The sequence below is a fragment of the Crocodylus porosus genome, unplaced genomic scaffold (assembly GCF_001723895.1).
Source record: "Crocodylus porosus isolate Cpor-Errol unplaced genomic scaffold, CroPor_comp1, whole genome shotgun sequence".
NCBI classification, from domain to species: Eukaryota; Metazoa; Chordata; order Crocodylia; family Crocodylidae; genus Crocodylus; species Crocodylus porosus.
Genome location: NW_017728909.1, coordinates 58,154,612 through 58,179,335, shown reverse-complemented (window position 1 = coordinate 58,179,335; position 24,724 = coordinate 58,154,612).

The window sequence follows — 24,724 nt, the reverse complement described above, 5'->3', positions numbered from 1 at the left end:
AAGGCTACTAAAAGCCTGCAGGGCTTCTGGCCAGGAGACCTTCTCAGGAAATATTTGACAGAGTCCCTTGCAGAAAGGCTTATGTATTTACCAGTATTATTGGCAGTACAGGTAATGACACCCATACTTAAGGTTACCCCATATTTCTTTCACATGTTTACCCAGGATTTCACATTTTACCATTTGCTTAAGCTTGACAGCTTTGGGAAAATTCCAGAAATGGTTCACTTGTTTCTGAGAATGAATTAGAGAAAATATCATTCTGTCCATGTTAAACAGTATTCATGTGTCCTTAAAAAGCCATACTACATTCCTGTTGCAGAGCTGATACCTAACATTTGATAGTGGAGCCATGCTGAAATCTTCCCCTTATGTATGAATGCATTATGATGGGGAACTGACTTGCAATTGGACTGGCATTTTTGTGCAGTGATAACCTTCTTTTATCATGCATTCTGGAGGCAACCAAACTTACTAATACTTGTTTATGCAGCACCTTGATTAGGTTTGATACTTTACCAACAGATTAAAAAGGCCAAATGTGGAACAGACATTCTGTCTCAAGAAGCATAAAGAGTAAAGGCATGAATAGGTATATAAATATAAATAAATACCATACATGTAAACATGAAGAAGGTTATGGCTGTTGAAGTGGAATGCTTTGCAACGCAGATGGGTTTTCAAGGGCTTCTTAAAGAAGGAGAAGGAGGAGTATTAATCTGTCAATTTTCCAGGGATGTGGAGAAGAAAGATTTATGCTAATTGAGTTTATGGACACTAAGAAGCATTTTTGAGTTTTTAGCTATTAATGATCATATAGTGTCTTTTTGCAGAGATGTTCATTGTAAAATGGATAGCAGTGAGCAGTACAAATTCACAATGCACATCAATGCAAATCAAAGGTCTATACATAAGAATAAAACTACAGTTACACTTCTGTTACTCATCCAACAATTGTCAGCACAAGTCTAGAGCACCTTTTGATGCACCAAAGCCAAGCTTTCACTCATATCACTGTGCCTTACTTCTTAGATCCCTGAGATTACTACTCATGTTTTAAAAAGCATTGTACTTGTCTGAATAAAAATAGCCTATGGTGGGGTCAATGGAAAGGAAGACTGTTTTCTTCTAAATTTATTATAGTAAATATCTGCTGAAAGATGCACATAATTGGAAAATGCAGGGCAATTTAAAATGATCATATTTTATATTTATTTAGGAGATTGAAAATAAATTTTACATCCTGTAAATTAGAAAACTGGAAAAAGATGCAGTATGAAAGACATATGTTGGGACATTTCTATGTTCAACTGAGTTGAATAATACATCTCTAACATGGACAATGCTACTATATATATTTACAACTGCAATTGACCATTCAGTAGAATGGGAATAGTATACTTATAAGTGATGATAACTATTGGGAATATTGAGCCTAATATTAATATTACTAACCCCAGTGTAAACCATGGATATTGAAAATGTTATACTGAGGCAAAAACCACATGAAATAAAACAGAGTTCCATATTCATTTTAAGATGGATATAATCAAACAAATCCTAGAAATACATGAAGTATTTCTGTGTGAGTAGACACTGGAAGACCTTGACCATAATATTAAAAAGGAATGCTTTTCTCCTAGCGTAAACATCCTCAAAAATATCCTATACCAGTGGTCACCAACCAGTGTACCTTGATCCACTAGTAGATCTTCGAGCCTCTTGTGGAAGATCCCGGAGCCTCTTGGAGTCGATCTGAGGCTGGGGTGGGGGGCTGAGTGCCTGTGTGCATGCACACAAATGCCCCAGCTCAACAGGTCAGTCCAGTGGGGAGGGGTGGGGCAGGGGCTAGACTGAGGCCCCTGTGGTGAGAGAAAATGCTGCAGAAGCAGGGGTAAGTTGAGTGGGACCCTGGCTGGGTGGGACTTACCTGCTGGGAAGGCATGCCCCCAGATAATTTTTTCTTGATCTGTGCTCCCCTCTTCCCTCCCCACAGACTTACCTGCTAGGCGGCGGAAGGGGTGGTGGTGGCACACAGTAGATCTTGGGTTGCTTTTAAATGCCAAAGGTGATCTTCATGTAAAAAGGTTGGACACCACTGTCCTATACATATGGACCAGCAATACTAAAGAGACATCATGCAAATTACTCTGGATACGATTGTGAAATTCTGCAGAAGAGTACTTTTCCTAATTGGTCTGGGAGCAAGCACTTATAAATGTGTGACCCATACCCTCTAGTTCCTGTGCTATAGCATGCCTTAACATGTGGAATGGCCTCTCTTCAGTTTCAGGAGTCCAAATCAGACACAACTAGTCTTTGAGCCTTGTCTGTACCATATTGGAATTGTCTAAGGACTACACTCTAAGGGCTCTGTCACACTTTCAAATTAAAACTGGATAAGAACCAGCTATAGAGTTGTTACACATTTTCAAGCACTAACCTTATAGCTGGTTGGCTCTTTTTAGAGGTGGATAGGCATTTTTATAGCATGATAATTATTTGCATGTGTGGCTGGTCTAAATTTATTGTGCAATTAACCAATTAATTGTGTGATATATGTAACTCTGCATACTTCCCAGGGGTAAATGGAAAACACCCTCTGCCATCCTGAATGCTAAAATCATGTCAAATATTGTTTTTTTGGCCCCAGTTCTCCAAATCAGCATCGAATCTTCAGATTCAGATTTGGCCAAATCGAATCTAGACAGTGATCTGAATCAACAAATTGAATCACTGTCCCTGATTCAGGCCAAATCCAAATCTGAATCGAATATGGCCCTTTTCGCACATCCCTAATAGGCATTCCAGCTTTTCTGTTATGAAGCTAAGCAACATCAGGCAGAGGCTGCTCTAAATAAGGGATAATCTGTATTTTACAACAGTATAGAGTATTACTAATATATATATTTTTTAATTGAAGTGAAAAGGTTCATTATAAATTCTTAATGAAATTTAAATGTAATTTATAATCAGAGAAAGGAAGGTAAAGATGATTTTTAAATAAGTATAAATCAGTGGCCTTGACTTGTGCCCTTTATAAATTAAGACAATATCTGACACTAGGTTTCTTGTTTTGTATGCATTAAAAGCCAAACCTGTAGCCATGTCATGCTCCATCCACATCATCATCAAAGCTTTCTATTGATTTTTGTCCCAACTGGGATCACAGTCTGTTCTTAATAATGTTCTGTTTACTGAAAGTGTGTTAACATTCAAATGATGCAACAGGCAGAGTCAAGGCAATTTTATGTGATATTCTAAGGTCTCTATACTACCAAGGAACTGTATGAGGTACATCTGACATATTTGAGCAAGATGTCATATCGGTCATTCTCCTATACACCGTAAATTGAGTACCTGCACTATCTGGGTCAATGTCAAATGTATCATATCTTTCAACTAGCAAACAAATGTGTTCCTCACTAATAGGATGTGTTGTGTGCTGAGGATGCAAATAGCCAGATTCTTTGATTATGTCTGGTTGGTCCTTAAATCGTTTGTCAATATCTGAAATTGCAAGGTCAATTACAGCATCGAATAAAGTTATTCTGAGTTCCTCTTCACATGTAGCACAGCTATATTGTCATCAATCCTAGATGATACCACTCATCTTCATGGCTGCGGAAGTTTATTAACCTTCAAACCAATCCCTCTGACTACTGTTGAGACTTGATCTCACTAGTCATGGGTTATACTGTAGTTATGTATTGTTAATATTTCTTCCCCTACTCTTGTTACATAGTTTGAATTACAGCAATCAAATCTGGATCCAGAGACTGAAGAATTATGGACACCAAATCAAAAGACAATTGCACAGTATGAACAACATGTAAACAAACACTAAATGTATTCAGTCTATGGCATGCCATGATCTATTCAACTTGGCAAGTGTCTTCCAATCACCAGTAGCATTTGTGAGTTTGTGTAGAGTTGTTATCTGTGTTTTTATTTTTTACTTAAATGAAGCTAGACTTTGTCATTAGCAGCTCCATCTTATGTCATTCAAACCTTCCAAACAGATTTGTCTTTGGTGTGCATAATATTTGTCCACTTTTCTAGGAAGCCAGAACAGTAACCAAATTTACCTTTTCAAATTGTGTAAATGCTCTTAAGATTCAACCCCTACCTCTCCACCCTTAGCCTTTTATCATCTCTATCTGTGACCAATTACAATTATCAAAAACCATATAATAAAGTTGTTAGTAACACAACTGGCTGAAAAATTATCAGTGAAATTTCAAAGGATTGCAAACTTGCTTTCTCTCTAAACAAGTTACAATCACCTATCCTCAGTACTGATAATGACACATTTAGTTATATGCAGTGCTAATTCACACCAATCTAATTTATAATCAATTAATTGCTTATGCTCTGTATGTGTCTTATTTCAGAATTTAAAGTGCATGTCTACCCTGCCTTCTGATCATCGTTATATCATCGTCATCTTTCAGCATTTTTACCAATTTCTCATATGCAGCTATAGACATAATAGACCAAGACTGCAGCAGACAAAAACGGTTCTTTGATTTTGGTCATTTATATAGGTCAAAATTATATTTTGGGGTAGCTTATAATGGCAAATGCCAACAGTTTCTCTCTTATGATTACACATCCCTTTTTACTACAGGAGTAGTCTGTCTAAAGTACGTTACCAATATATTTTATTTCATTGTAGGTTCTGTGTTGTAAATTCTTTCAGCTCTTTGTTACTGATACACAGTGCTGAATATGTTCACACATCATATCTCTATTTTCTTTTTTCTTGTGTTTGGCAACTAGTAAATTGTGTTCATTCAGAATTCTCACCAAACCTATTCTCCAGCCTCTCCTGCCTCACACCTGCTGTGTTAATTCTCAAGCCACAGAAGAGACAACTCACCATACAAGGATGGATTCGTTTGAATTTTCAGATTTGTTTACATTTTTTCTAAATAGTCTTCAACAAGCTTTTTATTAGCAATGCTATTTCCATAGTTCCTGATATTCATTACTTTCAAGTTATCTATACCTCTTTTCCTTTTCCTTTTTAGGTTAAGGGATCTTTGTAAATATGGTTCAGCAATTCATTTTGGAATCTGTAATTAGCTTCCTATTCCACCTCCTATTCATTACAGGATCATCTGTGAATTTTAAAAATCTTCCAAAATTAGGCATATATCTTGCAATGAACTTTGCCTAGACTGGGTGAAATGCTCACTGCTCATTTGTGCTCATTTGTGCAATGCTCCCTGCAGAACAGGGGCCTTAAGGGCCTTTTCTGAATTTCCGTATGCCATTGTAATTCAAGTGTAATACTGCTGAAGTTAATGAGTCATATCACGTTAACATCAGTATAAGAGACAATGGAAACTTTCTCCAACTTTCTAAGGTCCTGGTTCAAGATGGAATCCAGACTAAGGGCAATCACTAAAACACATACCTAACTAAGAATATGCCAAAGTGTGTTTTTCCTGGATGGGGACTGAAATTCTACATACGTCATGTATACATCCTGTTCTGTAAACATAAATTTACAACACAGATGGGTAAATAAGAGGGAATACTATGCCATTGATAATGGTGTAATATTAAAAAATGTAAACACCTTTAAAAAATGTAAACACCTTTAAAATTAAAATTGCTATGTATCTGTAATACTCAAAATAAAGTTTTAATTTATGTTAAAGTTTTCTAGAAACCTTCTAACTGTGACACTTCTAAAACCTCATTAATCAGCTTTCCTCAGAAACCAAAAAGGGATCTGTTGAGTAGCGTTGTGTTGTTACAGTTCTGAGGGGTCTCTTTTCTTCAATTGTTTGAAATGAATATAAAGCCTGGGAAACGAGAAATGTAAGGTGAATGCAAAATATCCAAGATTATCAAATAGTTTTAAGAAATGCCACATATCAGGATTGCAACACAAGGAAAACTGGGTCACTTAATTAATGATATAGAAAATACACTTTTTCCTACAGTTTTACAATACCTGTCCATTTCAGCATGCCACAGATATAGTCTGCTGCCACTACATATTATTTTAAAGCAATCCTGATAAATAATTAAATACATAATTAACTCATTGAATTAGATAAAATAAAACTAGATAGGTGTTCCATAAGAGAAAACCATAGTGATCAGAAGAATAGATTTGTTGCTACCTTTGCTAGCTCCTTCACTCCTGTTGTAGTGACAGTTAAGATGGCAAATTAGAAGGAAATAATTATTTATAAAAAATGTGTAAACCTGCTTGCTTTGTCATATTTTCAATCCCAAAACAAGTACCACTCAAAACTTGCTTCCTTTGCACTAGAAAAAAAGGACAATCTTGTTTGAGCATTTTTTCATGTTTTACTAAAATTTCCCCCCAAACAAGATCCATTCTTAATTTCATATCATATAGACAGGAGCCTGAGGGACTCTTTCACATACCTCTATCTGCCAGTCCTTCCTGCAGTCAGGCATCTGATCTACACTAGAGTGGATTCAAAATTGTTAAAAAATTATTTTCACAGAAAATCAATATCTTTTGTCATATTTAATGGCAGAAACAAGACAAGCGAGAGCCATCCCATATTAGTTCAGTAAATGGGGTACTCTCCTAGGCTGTAGGGAAGAAAGTTCTGACCAGGGACTCTCTCACAGGGCTGGCCATGAGAAGCACGGGTACTCTGAGAAAAGTATCTCTTCAAGCTCTCCTGTTGTACCTGTTTTACTTTGTATCCATAATTAGATATGCAGTAGAGCAGGAAATTAATCTTAGGTTTTCCACATCCCAGGTGAGTGCCCTAACACCCAGCTGTTTTGGTAGGGGAGCTCATATTCTCTCTCATTGTGATCAGATATTCCATCCTAAATCTGAGAAATCTTTCCTGATGAAAGTCTAACGGAAACTGACATTTCTGTTTCCATGATTTTACATTTAACAAATTAAGTTCTATAAAAAATAACTGATTGGCACTGGACTGAAATAGAGAAGTTAATTCAAAGCACATTATATGTATATGCATATGTATATGTATATATGAGGTGGAGGCAGCTCCTGAAGAAGTGATGGTCTGGCTACAGGCCACAGCAGGAATGAGTCCAGTAACTGTCTGGTTCCTGCTGTTGCTGACACAAGTGGTGGTCTCCAAACCTGGTGCTTAGTGAAGTCAGTTCAGCCCTCCAGGGGCCTTTTAACATCTGGGAGTATCCATTCCACCAGCCTGGGCTGTTAGCTGTAACCGCTGCCAAACAGTATAGGAGTGGCATATGCTTGAGACAAGCGGTGCATGTCCTCATGTTCTAAATAAGGGCACCACCTGCAGGTATCATCTTCTCTCTGGGCTAATAATGACCATTGGCCATGTGGTATAGTGTTGACAAACCCTAGCTAGAGTTGGGACTGGACGGCAGAGACCATCTATCAAGCTGCAGTTGGACTGGAGGTGGTACTGATGGCACATGTGACAGGGGGCCATCTCAATGTATTGGCCCACCCACCTGTCAAGGGCACTCTGCCCACCTAACTATCCTGCCACACCTTTGTTGTAACTCAGAAGTTGTTTCTAAGAAAGGAGGCTGCCCATTTAATGCCCTGATACCAAGGGCATAATACATGGCTCTGCACCATCCCTATACTGTGTCCCATGCCTCGCAGATGGTATCACTATATGGCTCCAGCCCCACACTGGGCCCCACTATATTCCAGACTGGACATTTAGACCCCAACCTGAATCCCTCCTACTCAGGTGGACTAGCTTCTGCCCTCATACTGGGTTCCAAACACTCCTAGATGCCTTTCCCTCCTGGCAGTGGCCCTCTCTGGGATCTTTGACCTCATAGGCCCTAGCCTTGCCTCTAGGTGAGTCAGGACTCCAAGCCTCTAGCTCCAGCCATTCCTCACTACGGGTGCCCTTGCCCTTCAACCGTTCTGATCCTTGCCCCAGCACTGACCAATTGAGGTCTTATAGGTAGGTTCTTAGCAGCTAGCCCTCTCTCTCATACAGGTCTGTTTTCTTAGGCCCCTCCACACACTATCCCCACTCTGTGAGCTTGTGAACCACATAGTCACTCTGGACTCCCCCTGGGCCTGCTGGTCCTCCCTACGGGACCTCTAATCTGCCTCCTCCACTTGGGCTAACACCCTGCCTTCTCACTGGGGCCAATACTCCACCCCCTCACTGGGGCTTCTGGGCCTTATGCCCAGTAGGCCATGGCCCCCTCTATGGGCCCTGGTCTTGTGCTTTTCTGTTGGGGTGTGATTCCCTAGGTTTTCCCCTCAGTGGGGGCTGAGGCTTTCCAGTGCCCCATACTCGCCTTTCACTGGGGAGGCACAGGTGTGGCCACAGACAGCTCCACTAAACCGTCCAACCCCAGCAGGATGTAGTTTCAGGTAATGGCCCAGGACCAGGAACCTCCTCTATTTCCGCAGTTCCTGCCCTTGACCTCCAGATGTCCTGGGAGCAGCAGTACTCCAGCCGGGAGATGTTCATCCTTCAGCTACCCAGTTGCAACTGCTTGGCTCTGCTCTCAGGGTCTTTCTTATACCCTGACTGTCTAGACCTACATCAATGAGGCAGTCTCCTGGGTGTCCTGTGACCCTCCTGATTGGGTCTGCTCCCACTTCCAGGCTGATCTGCAGCCTGCTGAAGCCCTGAAAGTGGCAGGCACAAGCTGTGCCCTGCCAGAGCCTGCATAGGGTCTTAAGCATTGATGGTCATTTTGGCTGGCAGTGCATCAAGGCCAAGGAGCCTTCATGGCCTTCCTTTAAGCCAGGGGTGCTCAACCTCCAGTCCACAGGCCAAATGTGGCCCACAGAGGTTTGGAATTTCACCCATAGGGTTCATCATGGGCCGGGAAATTTAGCAGCGAGGAACAGTGGCCGTTAATAAGCTTGACCCCTGCTATATAGATATCTTTAAGAGTGTTATGTGTAAGTTGCTACATTTGCCTGGGAATTGCAGGAGGGAACACCAGAACAGTAGGCAGTGTACTGCTCTCTGAAGAAACAATCCTCCTATAAGCTTAACTCAGCTGTCTTTTGAGAACTACCCATGACACCAGGAGTGGGGTAGGAAGAAAGACAAAGAAATGGAGCTGAGAATTCCAGCTGAGTTAAAGCTGTCCAGCAATGCACAAGAAAACTGGAATACGTTTAAGCAGAGCTTCACCATGACAGTCAGTGGGGCTACAGAGAAGGAAGATTCACTCAAGATAGCTATTTTTTTAAATATAACAGGTCCAGAAACTCTGTCTCTTGATAATTGCCTACAACTGTTGAAGCAGAACAGAAAAGCTATGGCACAGTAATAAAAAAAAAAAATTGAGGAATACTGTATGCCTAAACAAAATGAAACCTTTGAATGGTATAATTTTCACATGAGACAGCAGAAAGAATGTGAGACAACAGTGGAGTGTGTCAAAGACCTCAGACTGCTGAGCCAGACATGCAACTTTGAAAACCTAAAAGAGTCCATGATCAGAGATCAAATAGTATTGGGTATAAGGGAAGCAAGCCTCAGGAAAAAAAACTGCTAGAGGATCCTGAGCTTAATTTGGTAAAGTGGCTGTGATATCAAATGTTAGGCTGTGGAAGCTGGAGGAAAAACACAAAACAAACTGAACTAGACAGGATTACAAGACTGCAAAAACCTAAGACAACACATAAACAATACAGAAAGGAGGACCTCACTGTGAACCATGCAAGCAGAAGCCAAAGAGAATTGCTTGAAGAAACAATGATTAGTTGCAAATGCTCTGGGGGTTACCACAAACCCATGCAATGCCCTGCATTTTGGTAAGCACTGCAAAAAATGCAAAAGATTCAATCGTTTGCAAGAGCTTGCAGAAAGAAGCAGGATGCACCAGACAAGAAACCACACGTGCATGCTCTATGAAATGAGGAAAAGGAAGAATTCCTCATTGGCACAATGCAAGAAGAAGTTAATTTTTCTGAGGAGTGAACAATCACTTGGGACTCCAAAAAACTAATGGTAACTTTTAAATTAGACTCAGCTGCACAGGTGAATGTAATACCAGAATACATTATTCGAAAAATGAAAACTAAACATTGAGAATAAGAAAGTGAGACTTAGAGCATATAATGGGAACATGATTGCAACCAACAGTGTTTGTGCATTGCATCTTAGAAACAAGCATAATATAGTAAAGATTCAGTTTGTAAGAGTCCCAGGAAAGTTAGTGCCAATTATTGGGTTGTAAACATGTAAAATTCTAGGTTTGACTAAGAGAATGGATGCCATCGAGGGACTAGAAAGCAAGAACATAGAAGAAGAGTTTTACAATGTGTTTCAAGGCATATAGTACAAGGTGGAATTAAGAGAACAAAATACTCCTACCATACATGCTACAAGAAACTTCCCCTGTACTAAGGGAGAAACTGAAAAAGTAATTAGATAAATTAATTAACATGGACATAATAGAAAAAGTAGAGCAGCCAGCTGATTGGGTTCATTCACTGGTCATAATAGAAAAAAAAAGATGGATTCTTGAGATTATGTCTGGATCTTCAGCAAATAAACAGATACATCAAAAGGGAGCATTTTACCATTCCCACCAGGGAGGAGGGTTTTGGCAAGGTAGCAGAAGCTAAATAGTTCTCCACTTGAAATGTTTCTTTTGGGTTTTGCCAAGTTCCCCTAGAAAAGAAGATCACTATATTATGTTCCTTCAATATGCCCTTCAGAAGTTATTGCTTTTGTAGGCTTTCTTTTGGACTGTGTTCTGTATCTGAAGTATTTCGCATGCAACAGTTTTTGAAGAGCTTGATGGAACTACAGTTTATACTGATGATTTATTCGTTTGGGGAAATACTATAGCAGAACATGATTTGAGGCTAAGAAACACACTAGAAAGAGCTTGCAGAGCAGGTTTGAAACTGAACAAACAGAAATGCAAATTCAGGGTCAAAGAAATAACGTGTCTGGGAGAAAAGCTATCTGAGAAAGGAGTGCAAATCAATCCTGCAAGGGTTAAAGCCATTACAAACATGCCATCCCCTACAGATAATGATCAATTTTGTAGGGAAATATCTACCTAACTTAGCAGAGGAGATCAAGCACCTTAGATCACTCCTACAAAAGAAAGCTCACTGGATATGAGAACATGAAAATGAAGCTGAATGTAAAGACTTGAAGGAAAAAATAATGACATCTCTATATTATGACCCTAGAAGACCCATTAGATTGTCAACACATGCTTTTAAAGAAAGCATTGGACCAGTTTTGCTTCAAAAACATGGGGATAGCTGGAGAGTACATTCTAGGGCACTCCCTAAGTCAGAGTGTCTATATGCATGAATTGAAAATGAAAATATAGCTCTGGTATATGGCTGTAAGAAATTTCATATATTTATCCATGGGAAGCCAGCGAGAGCTGAAACTGATCATAAACCTTTGGTAAGTATAGCAAAGAAAGGGTTATCAGACATGCCACTCAGATTACATAGATTTTTCTTTCAATTGCAAATGTATGATCTAGATATACAGTACATGCCAGGAAAACATCTACTTATTGCAGATATGTTGTCCAGAGCATATGACACAATGGAAAATGACAGAATTCCAGACTCGGACATAGTACATGTTAATCTAATTAAAAGAGTAATTCCTTCCACAAATAAAATGTGGACACTAATTGCAGAAGCTACAGTTCACATTGTAAAAAGTAATAACAGCTATTTGTGCTGGCTGGTTTGAAAAACAAGTACCTATTCCCTACTCTCAGTTCAAGGAAGAGCTGTTAGTACTGGATAGCATTTTGTTCAAAGGCTCATAACTTCTTGTTCCAGCGGTGCTAAAGAAAGACATGTTAAACAGAATATATGAGGGGCATTGAAAAATGCAAAAGGAGAGCAAGGAGTGCTGTATATTGGCCCAGCATAAATAAAGACATAGGAGATGCTGTAAAGGCTTGCACAACGTGCCTGAAGTACAGATTAGCACAAAGAAAAGAGCTCGTGGTGGTCATGGAAGAACCTGTAACTCTGTGGTATCAAGTGGACATTGACTTATTCATACATGCAGGAAAAAAAAATGTATTAGAGGTGGATTATGATTCTCACTATCCTGAAATTGCATTGCTTGAAAGCACAATAGTAAACCATGTCATAACTCACATAAAATCAATTTTTGCTAGACATAGGATTCCACAAATTGAGAGAACAGACAACAGATCTCAGTTCAACTGCCTTGCTTTTAAAGAGTTTGCAAACAAATATGGATTCCATCACAGCACTAAATACCCCCAAACGGTCTGGTGGGAAGTGAAGTACAAATAGTGAAGACATTGTTGAAAAAAGCTACAGATTCACCCGCAAATGTTTACTTGTTACTCTTAAATTACAGGGCAACACCCATGAAATGTGGATTGTCCCCAGAAGAAATGCTATTTAACAGGAAACTCAAAACCAGGCTGCCAAATCCTGAGGTTGGTGCTTATTAGAATGAAAAGCAAGATGTGAAAACATTAAAAAAATTGACAAACTCAAACAAAAACGATACTATGACAGGGTTTCCAGGGAGTTACCACAACAGCACAACAAAGGTATAGTGTTTATTTCAGATGGATGAACATGGAAACAAGAAGCGCTAGTTTCCTATCAAGTAACTCCCAGATCCTATAAAATAGGCACACCTGAAGGATGGGTGCTAAGAAGGAACAGACAACACTTGCAGCTCATAAAGTGGAGAAAAGAAGCAATATCATGAGATTCACCAAAGGAAACAGAGCTAACATCAAAACAACAAGAAGCAACAGAGGAGATAAAAAATGGCACAGAAGTAGAGACATCTGAACAAGGAAACCAAACAAGAACTGAACCAATAAGGATCGAGAATGCAGAGAAACTGAGAAGATCACTTAGAGCTAAAAAGCCAACACAAAGACTGATAGAAACCTGTTCAAATGTGCTTTAACTATGGGTTGAATTAAACATCCAATGTCAGTGTTACATGCGGATATGTTACATGTAAAGGGGGAAGATGTGTGGATACCTTTAAGAGTGTTACGTATAAGTTGTTATATTTGCCTGGGGGATTGCAGGAGGGAACACAGAACAGTAGGCAGAGTACTGGTCTCTAAATAAACAAACTTTATTGTTCTATAAGCTTAACTCCTTGGTCTTTTGAGAACTACACAACTGCTGCCTTACGTCCATCGTGAAGCCCTGAGTTAAGGGGTGGTACTGTCCAGCTCTTATGGATGTTAAGCACTGATGGTCATTTGAGGTGGCAACTGTCAGGGCTCCTAGGTCTATGCCACTGTCCCTTACGGCCTGCAATATGAAACCAGATTTGATGGATGCATGAGCCAAGGTTGGTGCTGTCCAGCTCACCTTGGGTGTCAAGCACTACAGCTGTTTGAGGGGGGTACTCTCTCCTCTTTGCACTGCCTGTGTAGTGTGCTTCTGTACCCAACCCTTGGGGATGCTGACCCCACTCACTGCATAGAATCAGAACATTGGCCACTCAAGGGATTCATTGTCTTCTTAGACCATCATCCCCCACTTAAGGCCCATGGGAGTCATAAACCTGATCAAAACCAATCTAGAGGTGGTGCTAACTATATTAGTTTCATAGTTTCATAGCTGTTAGGGTCAGAACAGACCTCAATAGATCATCGAGTCTGACCCCCTGCTATGGACAGGAAAGAGCGCTAGGGTCAGACGACCCCAGCCAGGTACTTGTCCAATCTCCTCTTAAAGACCCACAAGGTAGGAGAGAGCACCACCTCCCTTGGAAGCCCATTCCAGATTCTGGCAACCCTTACTGTGAAGATGGTCTTCCTGATGTCTAGCCTAAATCTGTTCATGTCAGTTTGTGGCCATTTTTCCTGGTTATTCCAAGGGGTGCCCTAGTAAACAGAGCATCTCCAATTTCTTGATGCCCCCCCAGTGAATTTGTGAACCAGATCCCCTCTCAGCCTTCTCTTGAGGAAGCTAAAAAGGTACAGGTCCCTCAGTCTCTCCTTGTAGGGCCTTACCTGCAGGCCCCTAACCATATGAGTGGCCCTCCTCTGGACCCTCTCAAGATTATCCACATCCCTCTTGAAGTGCAGTGCCCAGAACTGGATGCAGTACTCCAACTGTGGCCTGACCAGTGCTGCATAGAGGGGAAGTATCACTTCCCTGGACCTGTTCATGATGCACTTGCTAATGCATGATAGAGTGTGGTTAGCTTTAGTGATTACTTTATCACATTAGCAGCTCATATTCATGTTGGAGTCAACTATGACTCTGAGATCCCTTTCTGCTGCTGAGAAGGTCCTCTTCTAGCTTATAGGTGTGCTGGTGATTCCTTCTCCCTCGATGAAGCACTTTGCACTTGTCTTTGTTAAACTGCATCTTATTCTTTTCTGCCTACTTTTCCAACCTGTCTAGGTCCACCTGGATTCGATCCCTTCCCACAAGTGTGTTTACTTTACCCCATAATTTTGTGTAATCTACAAATTTGGACAGAGTGATCTCCATGCCCTCATCCAAGTCACTGATGACTTTGAATAACACAGGTCCAAGGACCAAGCCTTAGGGGACCCCACTGCCCATATCTTTCCAGGTCGATATCGACTTATCTACCACCACTCTTTGGGTGTGACCCTTAAGCCAGTTTGCCACCCACTTGACTATCTATGTCACAGCCACTCAGTTTGTTTATGACAATAGGATGAGATGCCGTATCAAAGGCCTTCTTAAAATCCAAGTAGATGACATCTACCTCGATGCCTGCATCTAAGCATTTTGTGACTTGGTCATAAAAAGAAACAAGATTAGTCAGGCAGGATCTACCTGCTATGAACATGTGCTGGTTGCCCTTCAGCATAATTTTTCCTGCTGGGCTCCCACAAATGTGATCCTTGATAATTTTTCAGAGGTTTTCCCAAGGATAGAAGTGAGACCAACCAGCCTATAATTACCCAGATCTTCCTTCCTCCCCTTGTTGAAAACAGGGACCACATTGGCCCTTTTCCAGTCTTCTGGGACCTGACTTGAGCACCATGAGGGCTCAAACAGCCATACCTGTGGCTCTATGACACTGGCCAATTCCATGAACACTGTTGGATGAAGATCACCCGGGGCTGATGACTTAAACACATCCAGCCCTTCCAAGTGTCCCTTTACTAGGTCAGTGCTGACAGCTGGTGTTTCTCCTGTGCCTATCTATAATGCAATTGGGAGATTTTTCTTGATCCATGTTCAGGAATACAGAGGCAAAAAACTCATTGAAGAGTTAAGCCTTGTCCCTTATATCTGTCACCAATTGCCTTAGCCTGTCCTGTAGGGGTCCTATGTCACACTGTGCCCTTTTTTTTTTGTTCCTTATATACCTGATAAAGGACTTTTTGTTGTCTTTAATTTTTGTTGCCAGCCTGAGTTCCATTGCTGCTTTGGCCTTCCTGACTCCCTTCAAGTGTGAGCCAAGGAGGTATACTTCTCCTTGGTAGCTACCTCTTGCTTCCACAGCCTGTATGCCTCTTTATTTGCCCCTAGGCTTTCTTGGATTTCCCTGTTCAGTGAAGAGGTTTTCTTGCCCTCTTTGCCACCTTTTGTGTGCAATTGGATTGTGTCCTTCTGCGCCCAAATGATTGCTCCCTTGAAGAACAACCACCCTTCCTGGACTCCCATCTCTTCAATGCTCTTGATCCTCAATGACTCACTAACTAATCTCCTAAGCATACTGAAGTTAGCCTTTCTGAAGTCTAGCACTTCTTCTGTAGTGGTTACTTTTGCCACCCTATGCCAGATAGTGAATTCAGTCAATTGATGGTCACTATCCTGTAAGTTACCTTGTACCTGCAGATCCCCCACTAGGTCATCCCCTGTAACTAGCACCAAGTCCAGCAAGGCATTTCCCCTAGGGGGACCGTATAATTTCTGTGTTAGGTGGGGGCTCCATATGCAGGTTAAAAACCTATGTGAGCAATTAGATCCAGCTGACTGCTCCTCCCAGCAGATGTCAGGGTAGTTTAGGTCACCCATGACAACCGTGACCATACGGCTTCTGAGAGCTGCCTTGAAATTTCCAGGTCTAGCTCATCATCCTGGTCTATAGTAGACCCCCACTACCAAGTCCCTTTCCCCCCGACCCCCTCGTATCCTAACCCACAGTACCTCAATTTGTCCCTCCTCTGATCCCATCTTGTTTATAGAAGATGTGTATTGCTCCATAACAAAGAGAGTTCCCCCTTCCCCCCTTTGATGGACCACTAATTGTTAACACCCTACCTGCCTTCCTTGGCATTAAGTTTCACATCCAAGTGAAACTTAATGCCAAGAAATATCCCTTACTACACTGTTTTTCTCTACCTTGTCTTTTCATGTCCAAATTACCCCTTCCATTGTTCTACTTTTCTCTATAGCTGGGCAATACTGTAATGATTAAAACAATCATGCAGTCACCAGATAGCTGAAAAGGGATTCATGGCAATTGTTACTGAGCTTCTGTCTCAGTTGGGCAGGCTTCGTCCTTGAATAACCTGAACCATGTGGGAGTGTGGTGCACAGGTGGGAGGATGCCTGATGGTACATGGCTCAGGGATGCCAGGCTCACCCTGATGCACCTCATGAGCATGCAGCCCCTATTGGTTTGGTCCGGGGGTTGTGCGACCCCCTCTACAACAACGTAGCAGAGGAACATTTTTTGAGTGTCATAATGTGTTGTACTGTTTAATCTAACAGGGGGGAAAAAAGGTCAGGATATAACTGATGTTCCATAACATACTTACAGAAACTAAATTTTGGGGTTCATCTTTCAGAGAAAGAAAGTTATAGTTCTCCTTGGCATCTCAAAGGCTAAGACACTTAAATAAGAGAGATAGCAATGACTTTTTGATAAGAGAAAGTTACAAATGAAAAATAAATATATACATTAAAATGTGCATTCTTTTTTACTTTAGTTTTCAGGACTGGGAGCAGACAACTGGCATCACTTTTATGAGCAGTGATCTTAAGAGCTCTGAGCTGCATCATCTCAGGAGATTTGCTCTGTTGCTCATCACATGAGATGAAAAAGGACCCCTAATGCAGAAGGGTTTACAGAGGAAACTTGTAGGCTCTGTAGACTGTTTTAATGTCACCCTTTCCTGACTTCTGAACTAAAAAAATGAGAAAATATACTTTACACTCTTCTTAGAAGAGAACCCTTAACACTATCATTACACCTTAGTTGTTTGGTGTTCTGTTTACTAATATACTGAGTCTTTGTTTTTCTAAGGATAATATCCTCTTCCAACCATATCAAATGACCAAATTCACTATGAAGCACATGTTTCTCTCAGTCACTATACTCCAAACTGACTGCTCAAGTGACAATCCTGAAAGGGAAAGAGCTTATCTAATCAGACTAACAACAATAAAATAGTGTTGTTTAGTGATAAGAGTTGAGTTTAGAAAACATTCACAAAAGTTGGCAAACAGAGAAAATTATTCCAGGATTAGATTTACATTAATCTTGGTGTTCATTCAGTCAGGTTGTGTTTTAATCTAAAAGATGCACCCTAAAAGATGCACATTAGTTGATAATTTGGCAGAGTTTGGAGGAAATAGTACAAAAGATTCTGCAATGTTTCATGTAATAGTTTAATGAATTTGTTTCCACCATCATAGGCCTACTGTTGTGTTTGGTTTCTAAAATCATTCATACAATCAAATTTTGTTTATATGAGCCTTCTGTAAAAAAAGTGAATCTCACACCTGTGCACCAATATGTAAAAAAATAAATGACAGACTTGTCTTTATGAGAATTTATGCCAAAAAAGCTTGTGCACTAATCTATTCAAGAAACAGAAACAATGCCATGAGATTTATCTGACCAATCACCAGAAACTTAGACAGCCTGAGCACATACATATAAAAAGCCATCAAAAAAAAATAAAGCAAAAATTTGCTTGTAAAATATTTCCAAACAACACATATATTGAAGGAAATTAAACCAAATCAAATATGACAAAAAATAAGTCTAAAGATATTCTATGAGCAGAAAAAAGAAGCCAAATTCATTGAATAAAATATTCACTGTGAATTATTCACTCAGCATTAATATTCAGTTCATAATTGATACTGAATAATTCAGTTCTGCAACCACTGAGAAATCTATGAAATGCTTTATTTATATTTTTAAATATGTCTTGTGCCTTAGTTTATCACTGTTTCATTCTGGTTTGGAAGACCTAAATTATCTCCTTTTTCCAGACAATTTATCACAAGACTATATCAGCAAGATGCCTCTGTTGCATTTGGGAGACTCCCTCAGGAGAATAGGATGAGTATATGCTAGTTAGCTTTCATCGGTCAGTCTCTTCTCAGCAGACCCAGAAAGGGACTATTTCTGATCTTGCACTGTCCTTCCTCTTCTTATCCTCTGCTATCTGACAGTTATTTCCCTGTATTATTACCTACTTTTTAACACTACGTTATCTGAGTTAGTATTCTTAGTAGTCTCTGTCATCTTCTGTACATATCCATATACTTACTTAAACAACACTGTATTCATGCATTTGTTTATCCAGTTATGTGACAGAAATGTATTATGTTGTAATTGCTTACAAATGGAACTATTAGAAAATATAATCCCATAAAGGACAAAATGATTAGACAATCCGAGTACATAAAACCAACCCCCCAAAATAGATTTATATAGGTATTACAAGAGCATTCCTGACTACTGAATATGGAGTGTATTGGACAGACATTCACTGATAAATACAAATTTATCCCTTTTCTCAAATAAACACAATATTTTTGAAGTGTAGCCACGCTAGACTTCTGTCACATGTCCTCATTTCTGTCCCAGGTTTCTCAAGACTCAGCTGTTGTAGCTTAGAGCTATATGATAGGTTCAATGTAAAATATACGTAATGGGCATGTCTACACCAGATGTTCTACTGTGGAACTGACTAATTAGCTCCTAGGTAAAGCATCATACTCTACATATGAGATGCTATTAGGCCTTGGTAAACTAATTAACTCCACTATAGGAGAATACTGCCCAACGCAAGCACTATCCTACAGTGGAGTAGTTATGTGTGGTAAAATGTCCATGTAGATGGTGATGAGGCTGGCACTGCCTGGTGGCTAACCCCACCCTGGAGCATCCTCATGCCCCAGCCAGCCACTCTGCAGCATGCTAAGCCAGGCTGGAGCAGCCCCGGGATGGCAGGCTGACCCCCCAGGTCCCCTGCCAGCTGGGGCTGCTCTGCCCCAGCTCATTGTGGTGCTGTCCCAGGTGCCCACGTAAACACTGCAGCAGGGACCAATAAACTCTGGAGTGAACCTGCACCGGAGTTTATTGGATTGCATTAACTGTAGGTGGAAGGGTGCCCGGTTACAATGAAATGCAAAATGTGAGGATAAAATTTTTAAAAAATAATATAAACTTTATTCCATTCTTTGCAGGTTTTTATGCCATAGTCATTACCTTAATATCTGAGCCAAGTTACTAAACAAAATTATTGTAGCTCCTTAACTGCTTTCACATGTCTATTCCCTTTGCTGGAATTTTAGGAGATCCATATCTCTGTGTCAAACATATTTAAATATGAGTAACATACAAATGCAGTCTGTACACAGGAAAAGGCCTATAACAGATATGTTTGAACCTGTAGTTTGCTTTTACTCTACTCTAGCTTTGTTGTTTTGGATTTACATCCCAAACACTGAGATTCTGTACTTTGTAATGCAAGCTGGTATTCACTAACATATGCATAGTTCTTTCTTGATGGAGGCAGCCAATTAAAATCTTCAGGAACAGATTTTATTTTTAATGTCAGCCCCTTTTGGCTCACCTCTTACATTGAAGTACAAATACACAGAGTAAAACAGCTAGGTACGGTTCTGTGTTGATTTCATCCAGTCTCCTGCATGTTTTTTAGGATTAAATTCTTTTTGTGAGGTGGAAAACGATTCAATGTAACTGTCAATGAAATAAGCATAGATCCTGCTTTTACTAAAGAAAGAAAAATCTTGTCATTAGTACACAAGACTGAGAGGCAAAGAAATCTGGATTCTATTTCCAGCTTTGTTGCGGACATACAATGTGTCAAAGGGCATGTGTCAAAGTCTATACTGCCTCCATACTGCATCCTAGAGCACTGCTATTAAGCATTATTCCTCCTCTGTGTATGCCAGTTGAGGCAATGTGCTTGCATCAGGGTGGTGTTGTGCACATGCTCAATGCCACTATTAGGCTCTCTGTCTTGAGCACGCTTATCAGTAGTACTCTAAGGGCGCATGTACATGAGATGCGTTAATGAGCATTAGCTTAAGTTAATGCACATTATAAGCATGCATCTACATGTATGCACACTTAATGCACATTGACTTAGGTTAATCGCATCTAAATTTGATACCTGCAAATGAGATCATAAGTTTTGTTAGACAAATTCCTTTTTACTTTGACTCGAATTTGCTCAAGTGAAACCTGAATAAGAGGATTTGAGTCATTCTTTATTTACAGCAGTTTGATTTATTATTGAACCTACATTTATTTAATAACATTTTAGAAAGTCTATATTGTAAAATCTTTTGGGTAGTGAGTGTCTTTTTATATGTTTGTGCAGATTTTCTGGAAAGATGGAATCATGTGATATCTGGGTATTACAATAATAAATGCAAAAAGTAAATAGACATTTAAGAGTTAAAGACACCAAGAATAGCTGGGGGACAGCTCTTGAAGTGATCTGTTTAAAGCATAAGTCTGGATTATTTAAAGTATATTTCAAATATATTTTCAAACCCTTTTATATTGAATAACACTAGTTTATTATTAAAGCTTAGTTATCCCACTTTACTGTAACACAGTTAGGTATATGCAATAGTTATTTTAGGTAATGTATAGTATATCGGACATAAGTCTTGAATAAAATTTTTTTGGGAAAAATGTGTGTACGGTCTAAAGGAATGTGTTTGTTCTCCAAAGAAACATATAATGCAGCTCTAAAATGGATGCTGCTAAATGCAATATCCCAATAGGCCACCACAGACTCCATTCATTCTAATACAAGCCTGAACTTGACTAAGTTGAACAAGATGTGACACCATGTATATTAGAGATAAGTACATATTGCGGAGTTTCTGTCTGATTTGCAGCCAACGTTCGTCTCCCTTTTTCATAAGCTAATGATACTCCAAAGTACATAAAAAGCTCTTTTGTCTTTGTCTTAGAGTAGAAAAAGCTATATTTTAAGGGCCCCATTCAGACCTTTTCAGAATTATGATTGAGTCTTTCTGACTAGAATGTGTTGAAAGTAAATCCCACTCATCTCCAAGGTACAGTTCTGAAACTCTCAGAAATACCCTTATGAAGAATACTCGTAAGACAATGGTAACTAAGGTCCCCCATTATGAAATGCAGAGCAACCTACTGAGATGCAGATTTGTTAAGTAAAGTACTCTTTAATGAAAGTAGTAGACTGCGTCTGAATTCCAGGGTTCATCTGAAACAGTTTTTGTACCATTTTAACAATATCAACTTGAAAAATGTGTTTATACAAGTACAGCTTATTTCCAGGAATGTACACAAATAGGCTATGCAGGTACCTTTACACAAATATAATAGCATCCACACCAAGAGCTCTACTAATTTAACTGTTTTGATGAAAAAAATGCATGACAAACTGAAATAGCTAATACCAAAAACTGTACTAAGTCCATTTGATACTAACAACATTTGTTCCGAACAAATGTTACTATTAATCCACCCCCAAAAGTGCTATTGTAATTATGAAGTAATTACTTTCCTTTATATCATCAGAAACCCAATCTCAACATTTATTTCACATACAAGCATCTTCAGGCAGCCCTCATTATCAGAATATTGTGGATTCCTGTATATCTCCAGATCCTGCATCATCAGAACACTCTTACTCCTTTCCTTACTATTTTCTTCAATCATTTTATTCCAGTTCCCCTTTCCCAAATCAATCACCCCTTCTCTTCCTTCTGTTACACCATCTCCAGCCTCCTTTTATACACAAACTTCTTGAACAGGATGACTAATACCCAAAATGGAGAAAGGGGCAGATGTAAACCCTTATACTTTCCTTTTAAAAGCTTTTTTTGTACAAAGTCGTCACTGATTAAAAATGTTTCAAAAGTGGCACAGTTGAAGCCAAGTAGCAGAGTCCCTAAATCATACTTTATGATGCAAATTGTCTTGGTTTTCAGAGATTTTTCCAATTGAACTTGATAAATTTTGAAATTCAGCAATGCTTCTGCAGAGGCTGTGGTGAGTCCTACTCCAGAACTTTTCAAGCCTTTAATTCCCTCAGGATAAGATCAGGCTACTCCAGTACACACACGTATTTAGTGCTGTAGTGTATGTGTGTGTGTGTGTGTGTGTGCGCGCGCGCCAGAAGCCAGAAGCAATCACCTTATCCCCTTACTACAGCATTATTGTAGATTTTGCAGTCCCTCCAGCCAAGTTTATGATTTGAGAATTCTCAATCCCCACTAGGGAGACTGTATTACCCAGTGGTCCATCCTTTAAAAGATTGAGGGTACCCCAAAATTGTGCTGGAATATGTGCATGGATCCCATGGATAAATGTTCTATAATAGTGAGTCTATAATATAAAGTGCATTGAATGTCCACTAGCTACTTGATTACCATGAAATGATAATCTAAGTATTCTTGTTACTAGTTGTTGCCAGTATTCTTGTTACCATGGACAGTTTATACAAATAACTATTAACTCACTGTTTCTTCTGATCACACTACAGCTTTTCTGAGATATATAGAACAGTATGATATCATAAGCTAAAAATAGCACCAATAGGATCTGAAAATGTTCACTTAACTCCCTATTGAGTTCCTCTCTAATAATATGAGATTAATTGGACAAAAGGCATTACACTGCACCGCACTACAATGGAGATCCTATAGTTAAAATATAAGACTATTACATTGTAATAATAGCTAACATTACTGTATCTGACTAGTATGGCATTTGTATAAAGTGATGCAGTTCTGATATGGTATGGTACATTAAAAATACAAGCTAAATAAATGTCAAGTCATTTTTTACATTAAAAAAAAAGATATAGTACTAAGATTACTGACCAGGAATATTATTAAATAAAAATTCCTTTACCTCTAAGCACAGTATGGTAGAGCATCACTAAATGAAGCCATTTTCTAGAGTACAGTTTTATTATTTCTGGAGATGAGTTATAACTGGAGAGACTATTATTATCACTTATATGATTGGGGCTTATGTAACGTTTCACTGTAAACAGTGAACACTGTGAGTAGCAAAGAATCAGAGTTCATTACAAGAGCGTTTCTCTCCATTATGAAAATCCATATTGACTTAGCTGCAGAGCTGGAACCAAAATGAAGCCAAATAGAGCCTAAGTATGACTTCCATCCATAAATAAGACAGGGGGTTACTGAAACAAGTCACTTCATGCTTGCTTTTATAACTCAGAAAGGCAAGCATGTTACGATCAATGTTTGCAGCAATCTGGCTGAGGTGGTGTCAACGTATTCAACACACTTTTTAGAGTTGGGTAAAATATTTGCAACTAACCATGAACTGCACAGATTTTGAGCATATCATTGGGTCCCATTTAGTGCAAATTCGACCCTCAATAGGTCTGTGTATCAAAATTATTTTCACTAATAAAACATGACAGCTTTTTATGACACTCAGTATTTTCACAGTGCAACAAGGATGTTTCAAAAACTGAAACGAAAATATGACATCTTTAGTAGAAAAAGGACAAATTCATATTGACAAATTTTAGAGAAAAATGTAAAGCTGTTTTTTACAATTTCATATAGCCCAAAGAAAATGATGGTACCTAAACATATTTTCCTTGCAGTCAAGAGGCCTGATCCACTGAATGGGTAACTTGTTCACATGAGGAGTCACAATGAAGCCACATAGTATATTTATTTATATGCCCCATGCACCTGCTCCCCAAGAATTAGTCCTCCAGCACTGGGACTCCGTAAAATAGCTGCTGCTTCTTTTCAGGTACAGACAGAAGTGCAGCTCCCCACTGTAATTCATGACACCTCACAGGAAACACCATGAGTTGCAGCTGTCCTCAGGACTCAACTGGCTTTCACTGTTGGGTCCTGGGGGTTGGGAGTTGAGCTGAAGTTTAGAGTGCTGTCTTTGCGGCCACTCTCCCCTAGCAACACATGTCCCCCCTCCCAGCCCTGGTGCTGTTTTCAGAATGGGAGGAAGGGAAAGGAGTTCCCTCTGTTCCCTTTCCCCCTCCCATTATGAAGACAATAAGGGGAGCAGGGCTTGGCTATATCAGGGCTTGGCCGATCCGGCAACAAACTGTTACATCTGCCAGTGCCCTTCTTTTTCTCCCCTTCCAGCAGGCACATGGGCAGAATCCAGTCTTCAGCAGCAGTAGTGACAGCTTAACCCTTTTACAACTGAATTGGAACAGGGACAGAGCTTCATCTTAAGCTCACTCATCCTTCCTTTCCTGTTCAGGGGAGGGCAGCCAGTTCAACTGTGAAAGGGTTAAAACTGTAGGTTCTTCCTGATCAGGAAAGGTGAGTGAACAAGCTGAAGAGTAGCCTCTGCCTCTGCCCCAAGAGGCCATGCCTCTGGAAAAAAAAATCCTCCTTCACTCTGCCTTCCCCTCAACAAAGTGCATGTCTTATTTGGGGGTATGTGATACGTGAGAACATATAGGTAAATGTTTGCATGATTAGACCTCGAAGTTTGTTTTGTAATTAATGGTTTTGTAGTTAATTTTAGAAATCAAATGCATTAATTTAGAG